The sequence below is a fragment of the Benincasa hispida genome, chromosome 10, assembly GCF_009727055.1.
Source record: "Benincasa hispida cultivar B227 chromosome 10, ASM972705v1, whole genome shotgun sequence".
Lineage (NCBI taxonomy): Eukaryota > Viridiplantae > Streptophyta > Magnoliopsida > Cucurbitales > Cucurbitaceae > Benincasa > Benincasa hispida.
The window spans coordinates 16,140,754-16,150,324 of record NC_052358.1 but is presented as its reverse complement, the minus strand read 5'-3'; the positions used below and the strand labels follow the sequence as shown (position 1 = coordinate 16,150,324).

At 33.6% G+C, this 9,571-nt stretch overlaps 1 long non-coding RNA gene across 1 annotated transcript; it reads left to right on the top strand.

Annotated features, from left to right (window-relative positions):
• Positions 1-541: 541 nt before the first annotated feature.
• LOC120089387 lies at positions 542-1,850 on the top strand. The gene is made up of 3 exons (XR_005485162.1): positions 542-829; positions 913-1,033; positions 1,137-1,850. It is a non-coding gene; the product is annotated as an uncharacterized LOC120089387 (long non-coding RNA).
• The last annotated feature ends 7,721 nt before the right edge of the window (positions 1,851-9,571 follow it).

Below are 9,571 nucleotides of genomic sequence, written 5' to 3'. Positions count from 1 at the left end.
ACGAATCCCCATGGTAGGCCTATTGAGTTGGCAATCTGCCCACTCTCACCTATACAAATCAAAGGATCGCCTTCATAGACAGGAGTTCACAACTCACTCAAGATTTAGGTCATGTCACCTATAGTCATCTTGGTGAAATGTAAGTCTTTATTATTAAGGATGTTATATAATAATCATTTCGTGGTCCGGTCTTATACAAACTCTTTGTATAGGATACCCCCGCTCACATGTCTCCGCATGAATGATCAAGATTAGATCATTTGTAGCACATCTACAAAGCGGGTCGTATCTATAGTGTCACCAAGATAAGGTACCAATCTTATCCATCTACTACATACCATTTAGGTTATTATTTAAACAAAATCTACCTGTATATCTCTACATACTTGTTTAAATTACATAAAATAACCTAGGATTTTAGTTTATTGGATTGAGTATATGCTCATAAAATAATAATTGTTTTATTAATATCAATTTATTTATACGATGTTTACAAACTACGAGAATACAAGATATTTAGGACACCAATCCCAACATAAACTTCATCTTTCTCCATTAAATTTCTCGGTGAACAATTAGAAAATAAATTGCTCTCAAAATCAAAAGCTCTCCCTTTTTTTTTAAAAAAAAAAAATAATCTCCTGAAGTCCACACCTCTCAGCGATTCTCTATCTTGAGAATAATGAGGAAGAACCCATGGCAATGTTCGGGGTTTTGAAGTTTCTATTTTTTCATTTTTTGGGCATTCGTGAGTTTAAAGGAAGAGTTCAAGTCGTTCGTGTTCGTGCAATGACTTGAAGGGGAATTGTGAAGAACTTGGTATTCAATGGTAAGTGATACTTTTATCTTTTCTTCCTTTCAATATTTTGTACAAAGCATGTTGTATGTTTATATCATAGTTTTTGTCCTCAGATTGTTCTGTAAAATTAAAATTGGGACACGATTTTTCTGCTGTGAGTAGTCACATACTCCTTTCAACTACAATGTGTGATCTACAGATGGCCACGTATTTGAGAAGCTGCAACACGTTAAAGTAAAGACCTTTATCTCAAATCATTCTGTTTCAGTATGATCAACATTCATTTTGAATAAAAGTTCCTCTCTCACTTATCTATCTTTAATGATGAATTTTGCAGCAACAAGAAAAAAGAAAAAGAAGCAAAATTTAAGAGATGTTGATAAAGAAAGAAGCAAGCAGAACGAGAAAGAAGAAGAAATACACCAAGGTTTAACGTGGTTTGGTTAACAAAGCATACATCCACGAGAGGAGCTACTATTGATGAGTTCTTGGAGGAATTTACAAGGAAAAAATAGAGTCGAGATAAGATCTCTCTCAAATTTCACTTTACTTAATTTTCTCTCTTTTAGATCCTTTATATATAGGATGTTTTACACGTTGGTTAGAGGAGTAAAGAGAAAGTAATTATTGGTTTCATAGTGAGTTAGTTACTGCCTTTCCAAGTCTTCACCTTGAAAACAACATTACTGTTGATTAATAATTAGCTTTTCTTCTCTAATCACCCTTCTTCTAACCTTTTTCAGGTAGCTCAAATCCGATGAGGTCAATGCACTTTTGAAGTTTAAGCTAAGTGACAGTCTTTATCAACATATCTGAGGCATTGTCTGAGGTATGAACTTTGGGAACTTCGATCTTTTCATCTTCTATTTGTTCTCTGATGAAGTGCTATTTCACATCTATATGCTTTGTACGATTATTAAGGGTATTCAAAAAGCCTGATGACCCGAAAAAACCGATCAACCCAACCCAACCCATGCAGTTTGGGTTGGGTTTTCAACTTATTTGGATTGGATTGGGTTCAAATAAATAAAAATGTTATGGGTTGGGTTGGTCCATAGGTTCACCTAATATAACCCAAACCATTCCGAACAAATCCGTATTTATTATTAACTTTATAAAATATATTTTTTATTACTTATAACACAATTATTTATACATATATTGATTTTAATTTTATTTGATTCTAATATTTTTTGAATAATTTATTCTTCAACAACTCTTAAAAGTAGTTCTTCATTTTAGAAAGAAATTTTTCACTATATAAATTGAAATTGAGTTGTTAATCTTAATTAAATATATGAAAATAATTAAATTAGATTTTTACATATTTACATTTTGCTTTTTTTTTAGAAAAAAATTTTAAATAAATGACCCGATTAACTCAAACCAACCCAACCCAACCATTTTCATGGTTGGGTTGGGTTGGGTTCATTTTTTAACAAGGGTTATTTGGGTTGAAAAAATTTACAACCCGAACAATTGGGTTGGGTTGGTCTAAAAAGTCTTTGAACCCAACCTAACCTAACCCATGAACACCCCTAACGATTATTATATTAGAGATTTTTATATAGATATATGGTACTCTAGTTATCACAATAAATCTTTGTCGTTGTTTGTGTGATACCAAAGTCTTGTAATAAACCTCTTAGCCATAGGTCTTCTTTCACAATCGCAGATAAAGCAATGAACTCTGCTTCAGTGGTAGAAAGAGCTATCACTGACTACAGGGAAGCTTTCCAACTTAGTACACAACTTCTAAATAGGAAAATATATCATGATAGGGACTTTCTCTTATTGAAATTCCCTGCATAATTTAAGTCAACAAATCAAATAATTCAGGGTCCAAGTTGATGATTTGTTGGTATAGAAGCCTAGCTTCTTTTGTGCCCTTTAAGTGCCTCAAGATCCACTTGGTAGCCTCCCAATGCCTTTTGCCAGGATTGGCCATGTATCTACTAACCAAGCTGGTTGCATAAGTTATGTCTGATCTTGTAGATATCATAAAATACGTGAGACTTCTCACTGCTTGGGAGTAGGGTACTTTAGACAGTTTTTTTGTGTTCAATGTCTTTTTTTTTTTTTTTTGTGAATTCTCTACTGATAGTTTGAAGTGCTGAGCAATGGGTATGCTGACTGTTTTTGTTTCTTTCATATGAAACTTCTGAATTAGTTTCTCACAATACTTGGCTTGACTGATGTATAATCTATGATCTTTTCTGTATCTTTCTATGTCAAGTTTTATTTATTTAATTATTATTATTATTATTATTTTGCATAGCCCATGTCTTTCATTTCAAACTCTAATTTTAATAGGTCTTTTACTTGTTTCAACTTCTCCTTAGAGCTTCTTGATAGAAGTATGTCATCCAGATATAATAAGAGATAGACACGATTAGTTAATGACTTAGGATTGATGTAAACACAACTTTCATAGAAGCTCTTTAACAAACTAATCTTCAACATAAACACATCAAACCTTCTATTCTAGCACCTTGGGGATTGCTTTAGTCCATACATTGATTTTTTAAGTAGGCAATAGTTGTCTTCTTTCCCTTTGGTTTGGTTACCTTTAGGTTGACACATATATATGGTTTCTTCTAAGTAGCTATGGAGGAAAGCCATTTTAACATCAAGTCGGTCTAGCTTTAGGTTTTGTTGTGCTACTAGGGATAAAAGCAATCTGATTGAGGTTTGTTTTACGACTGGTGAGAAAATTTCATTGTAATCCACCTGCTGTCTCTAAGTGAATCCCCTAGCTACCAACCTAGCTCTGAATCTAGATTCTTGTACATTAAGGATTTTTTTTTTTTTTTTTTATTGTACGCCCATTTAGATGTAATTGGTTCACATCCCTCAGGTAGAGGAACGAAGTCCCAAGTTTCACTTTTTATTATGGAATCAATCTCTTCATTCATAACTTCTATTCATCTTCTTGAATTAACACAATATATTGTTTCTTCAAATGTGGATGGTTCTAGGTCACTCACTTCATCTGATGCAATCAATGCTAGATTGATATAATCAGCTTCATACCTTGTAGGTGATACTATAGTTCTCCTTTATCTATCTCTAGCCAAGGAATGGTTTCTAAGCTCCAGTCCCTCTTGCTCAATGATTGTGGCTGTCTCTGCTTCTTCTTCTTCTTCATGCTAAGACATTGTATCATTGATATTTAGAGAATTTGAGCTTTAGGGAGCTGAATTAGGATTAAATGAGTGACTCCACCTCAATTTTATCAGTAAACTCTTGAGGTGATTGTTCTGGAACATTACTCTTTTGCATAAACATTTCATTTTCCTTGAAAATAACATCTTTGCAGATCATACACTTCCTTGCTATAGGATGCCATAGCCTGTAGTATTTTACACCTTCAATGAACCCCATAAACATGCTTTTGATAGTTTGGGCATTCAGTTTACCTTTATTCTGATGAAAAAAACCAATACACCAAAAAAACCTTTAGGTTTCTTAGGTGATAGGGATGCTTGGTACACTTCTCTTCAGAAGTAAGTGGGTCAAGAGATGCATTATGGCATCTATTGAGTGTATACGCTGTATAGGAGGTTGCTGTTGGGGTTGAAGCCCTAAATCTCGTAGTGTCCTGTAGTTTGTAAACACATGTATGAACAAACATTTGGTGATTTATAATATGAGATATTTTATTCACTTTTATATATGAAATATGAGATATTTTAGTTGCATTAACCACAAAACCAATAAACTAAGATCCTTGGTTATCGTTGTAACTTGAGCATGTATGTGGAGACATATAAGTGGATCGTGCTTTAAGTGATAACTTAAATGGTCTGTAATATATGGATAAAGGAGGGAAACGTTATCCTAGTGACGCTACGAGTGTAACCCACTTTGTAGATGTTACAAGTGTTGTAAAGTGCTACAAATGATCTGATCATGACCATTCATTTATTAGACATGCAAGCGAGGATGCTCTACATAAAGGAATTTGTATAAGATCGGACCACGAAATGTTTAGTCTCGTTATATAACACCGTTCATGATAGAGACTTTCATTTCACTAGGTTACCATAAGTAACATGACCTTAATCCTGAGTGAGTTATGAACTCCTACCTATGAGGGTTGTTCTTTGATTTGTATGGGTGCGAGTAGACAGACCACCGACTCAAACCTACCATTTTGGAGATTCGTCTGATTGGGGAGCTGGGAACTTAGCTACACAAGACGGAATTCACTCCTTCCCTGAAGTAGGGGTAAGTAGATAAATTGCTCCCTTAAGGGCTGATTCTGGGGCTTCAACAATGTGACGCCACACCATCTCATGGCTTGAGAAGTGTTTACTCATAGTGGCACTATGATGTATTGTTCATTAGAGGAATCAGTGGTACTTAAGGAGTTAGATGTAATTATAGGGGCAAAATAGTAAATTGGCCCAGCTGTACTTACGAGCGATTTATGAAAGGTCATCATATTGTTGATTGGTTATATCTAATAGACACAAAAATATATCTATAGTGCGAAGAGTGCAGCTATCGGTCTTTAGTGGAGTGCTCGACAGTTAACGGATGGTGAATATCGTGATTAAAGAGTTTAGTCAGTTATTCACGTATCGTTGGAGCTTCAAGCTATAGGTTCATAAGGTCCCCTTGGTAGCTTAATGGATTTAAGTTGAGAATTAGTTTTTGGGTTAGTTTAGAGTGTTCATAACAAGAGGGAATTTGATTATATATGATATAATTAAAATGATTCAATTATATATAATATAATTGATTTGATGTATTAGATATACTAATTGGAGAAATTAATATAAATATGATTTATATTATATATCAAAAAGTAGAAAAAGAACTATGGTTTATATATTATATATGATGTGATATTAAAACTATAGGTTATAAATATAATATGATAAATTAGTTATTATATTTATTTATAACAAAACAATTATGAGATAATTGTTGTTGGTTATTTTTTGCTCAATAAACCGATTTAGTGGGAGGTTTTATTCAGTTTTGATAACTGAGGGATAAAAATGAAAATTGTTTTCATTTTTCATAATCCAACGCAATCCAATCGTGTAAAGAAAGAAAGGCTATACAATAGCTTTGAGAGAGTGAACGATCAAGCATCGAGTGTGCTAGACAATAGTTCCTCGTTACTCAACAATCGGGTATCCCATTCTAGACTATAGGCTTCTCGATTTTCCCACTTACTCGATCGTTTACATGATCGTTCAGTTCCTCCTTCCCTTAACCAAATCTAGACAGAGCCCACACCTCCTGGATTATCACACCGAGAATACCAAGTAGCCACTTGGTAGTGTCGAGTTTGTTGTTTGAGAGACGAGGATCGAGTTTTACTCAATTGTGTTGAAGGATCTACTAGTTTGAGTTTGCTGGTCTTGTACGTTGTGTTCGTGCACTTGATCGAGTTTGCTTAAACGCTGTGCTGATTGTTCGGGAGAATACTTGAAGAAGAGTGCTTCAAAGGTATGTCTTACTTGATCCTTCTGTATTTAATTTTAAAACACGTTGTAATTTACTTGTGGATGCATAACTATTATTGTTTGACTGTAAATGTTCTTGTTCTTTTATAATGGGATTTGGATCGATCTGCTTCCGCTTAATGGTTCTCTTGTTCAAGTGATCCTTCAGTTGCATCAGCTCAAATTTCTCTGATGGGATGGAATTTGATCAGAGACTTCTCACCATTTCAAGTATAGTTCTAGTCAGCCTCTCTGCCACACCATTTTGTTGAGGTGTATACCTGATTGTTCTGTGTCTAAGAATCTCATGTTGTTTGCAAAAAATGTTGAACTCTTCTGCACAAAACTTTAGCCCATTATCTGTTCTAAGGCATTTAACTTGACAATTTGTTTGTTTTTCTACAATAATTTTTCATTCTTTAAATTTCTCAAAGATTAGATCTTTAATTTTAAGAAAATATATCCAACTCTTCCTAGAAAAAACAGCAACGAAGGATAGGAAGTACCTAGAACCCCTTAATGATGGAATTGGTGAGGGAACTCATAGGTCTAAGTGTACATAGCTAAGGATTGCTTTGTTTGTGTGCTAAGATTTAACAAAGCTCTTTCTTGTAGCCTTCCCAATTACACAGTGCTCACAGAAGGATAGGTCTTGATGAACCCCTTTACGTAAGATTTCTTGATTAGCTAGAGTTTAAAGACCTTTAACACTAATGTGTGCAAGTCTTTTGTATCATAAGTCTTCATCAATTGGCTCCTTGTGAGTTACAACCAAAGCTTATTGTACTTTCTGAACACCTTGGACCACATACACATCATTTATCTTTACTCCCTTGAATACTAATTCGAAATATTTCCAAACTTCACAGTAACATTCTTTTTCTTTGTATCACAACCTATTATGTCAAGCATGCTTAAAGATATCAAGTTTCTTTTAAGTTTGGGCACATGCCTAACATTCCTTAGAAGTTTAACATATATGTCTTCTATTTTAAGAGGAATTGGACCAATGCCAATTAATGGACATGAGTTATTAATAGTTATATAGATAGAACCTCCATCCATTTCCTTATAGGAGTTAAACCAATTCTTGTTGGGTGACATGTGAAAGGAACACCATGAATCTAACACCCAATCAAATGCTGGATTTTCAAGTTATGCCCTTTGATTTGAAGTGACTAAGGCATCTAAGTAGAAGAAGGAGTCTTTCATACTGAAACTTCACCTGAATGTGTTGATTGAGCTTTCTTATTCTTATTCTTTTGCTCATTTTTCCACTTTAGTGTTCTGTAGTTCTTGATTAGATGTCCTACTTTCTTATAATATTTGCACTTGTTGGACTTATCCTTATTCTCAGATCTTGATGACTGTTTTCCTTTTTCCTTGTTGTGATGATTGTTATTGCCTTTCACAAACAGACCTTCAACATTGGTTTTTCCTTTTTATTAGACGACAGTTATATTTCTTTAGTTCTAAGAGCAAAACTGATAATATTAGTGTAACGGAATCTCTCCCATATTTTAAAGTTATTTTAACATCTTTACATACCTCATGAGGAGAATTAAGAAGTACAATTGCTTCATTATCTGTCCCTATTATGTCACCTTGTGTTTTAAATTATGCTATAATCCTTTTAAAATCATCATGATTTTTAGTCAAGGTTTTGGATGAACTCATCTTGAATAAAAAAAATCTTTCCCTAAAAAACATTTTATTATGAAGATCCTTTGATTCATAGAGCCTATTTAATTTTGACCATATTTTAAAAGTTGTATCTTGATCAATTACCTATCAAAGCACATTGTCTGATAGGTTTAGAACAAGAGTTCCATGTGCAATTAGACCCATACTCTTTCTATCATCTGTTGCTATAGTAGTAAGCAACTTAGAAAGATCTTTTAAAGCCCTATGAGCTTTCTGTTTACCTAAAACAACCTTGATTTTTTTCCTTCCAAAGACTGAAATCTCTTTTCCCATTATACTTTTCAATACCATACCTTGCAACTGCCATTGTCTTGCTTTTGAGCTCCAAGATTCACTTTCTTTTATGTTCTTGAAATTCTTGATTTATTCTTGGAGGCTCCAATACCATTTTTTTGAGCTTTTCCTAAATCCATTGAGGCCTAAAAGAGAAGAAACGTTGATAAAAAAAAAAAAGAGAGATATCAACTTGTGCTACAATGTATGATCTACAAAAAGCCACGTAAAGGTAAAGATAAGGCACATGTAAAGGTAAAAACCTTTCTCTCAATCAATTTGTTTTAGTTTGATCAATATTCATTTTGAATAAAAGTTTCCCTCTCATTTATCTTTCTTCAATGGTGAATTTTATAGCAAGAAGAAAGAAGAAAAAGGAGCAAAATCTGGGAGATAGAGATGAAGAAATAAGCATGTAGAATGAGAAGAAGAAGAAACACATGAAGGTTTAACATGGTTCAGCCAACAAAGTTTATGCGCACGAGAGGAGCTGTTATTGATGAGTTCTAGGAGGAATTTATAGGGTAAAAATAGAGCATATAAGATCTTTCTCAAATTTCACTCTTCTTAATTTTCTCTTTTAGATCATGTTTTACATGTTGGTTACAACAGTAAGGATAAAGTAAATATTGGTTTCACAGTGAGTTAGTTACTACCTTTACAAAAGGAATATTATGTTTGGCCATTAATTTTCTTGAAGTTGAAAAATATTATTATTATTTTTAAATTGAGTTTGGCCCTATAACATTATTACGACTATCACATAGCTTGTTTGTAGTATGAAAATATATAAATTCTATCATTTTTATGTGGAAGCTTGTAAAATTGATGATAATTTGAGATTTGTCTAAGCTATAAAATATGTGGATATTTCATAAGAAATTTTCATGGGTATATAAGTTAGAATAATTATTTCAATTGGTATGAGGTAGAATAATTATTTCAATTGGTATGAGGCTTTTTGGGGTCAAACCCAAAAGCAAAGCCATGAGGGCTTATGTCCATACTATTGTGAAGATATTTGAAGAGTTGTTATCCCTAATAAGTGGTATCATAGTCCTTCTCTAGCTTAGCCATGTTGATATAAATCCTCAGGTGTCGAAGATGTAGTGGAGCCTCGAAAGTAGTCATGGTGTAATCCATAGTTGAACTCTGTCGGATAGAAGGAATGCTCTGGTGAAAAGGAATTTGCCTAGATAAGAGTTAGATGGATGAATGGCTACTTGATGGGAGGTTCAGTTGGTTCTTTATTCAAATGGAGGATCGTTGGGAATGCAACTAAAGTCGTACATTGGTTAGATAAGGAGATGATTAGAGTACATAGGTGTACATA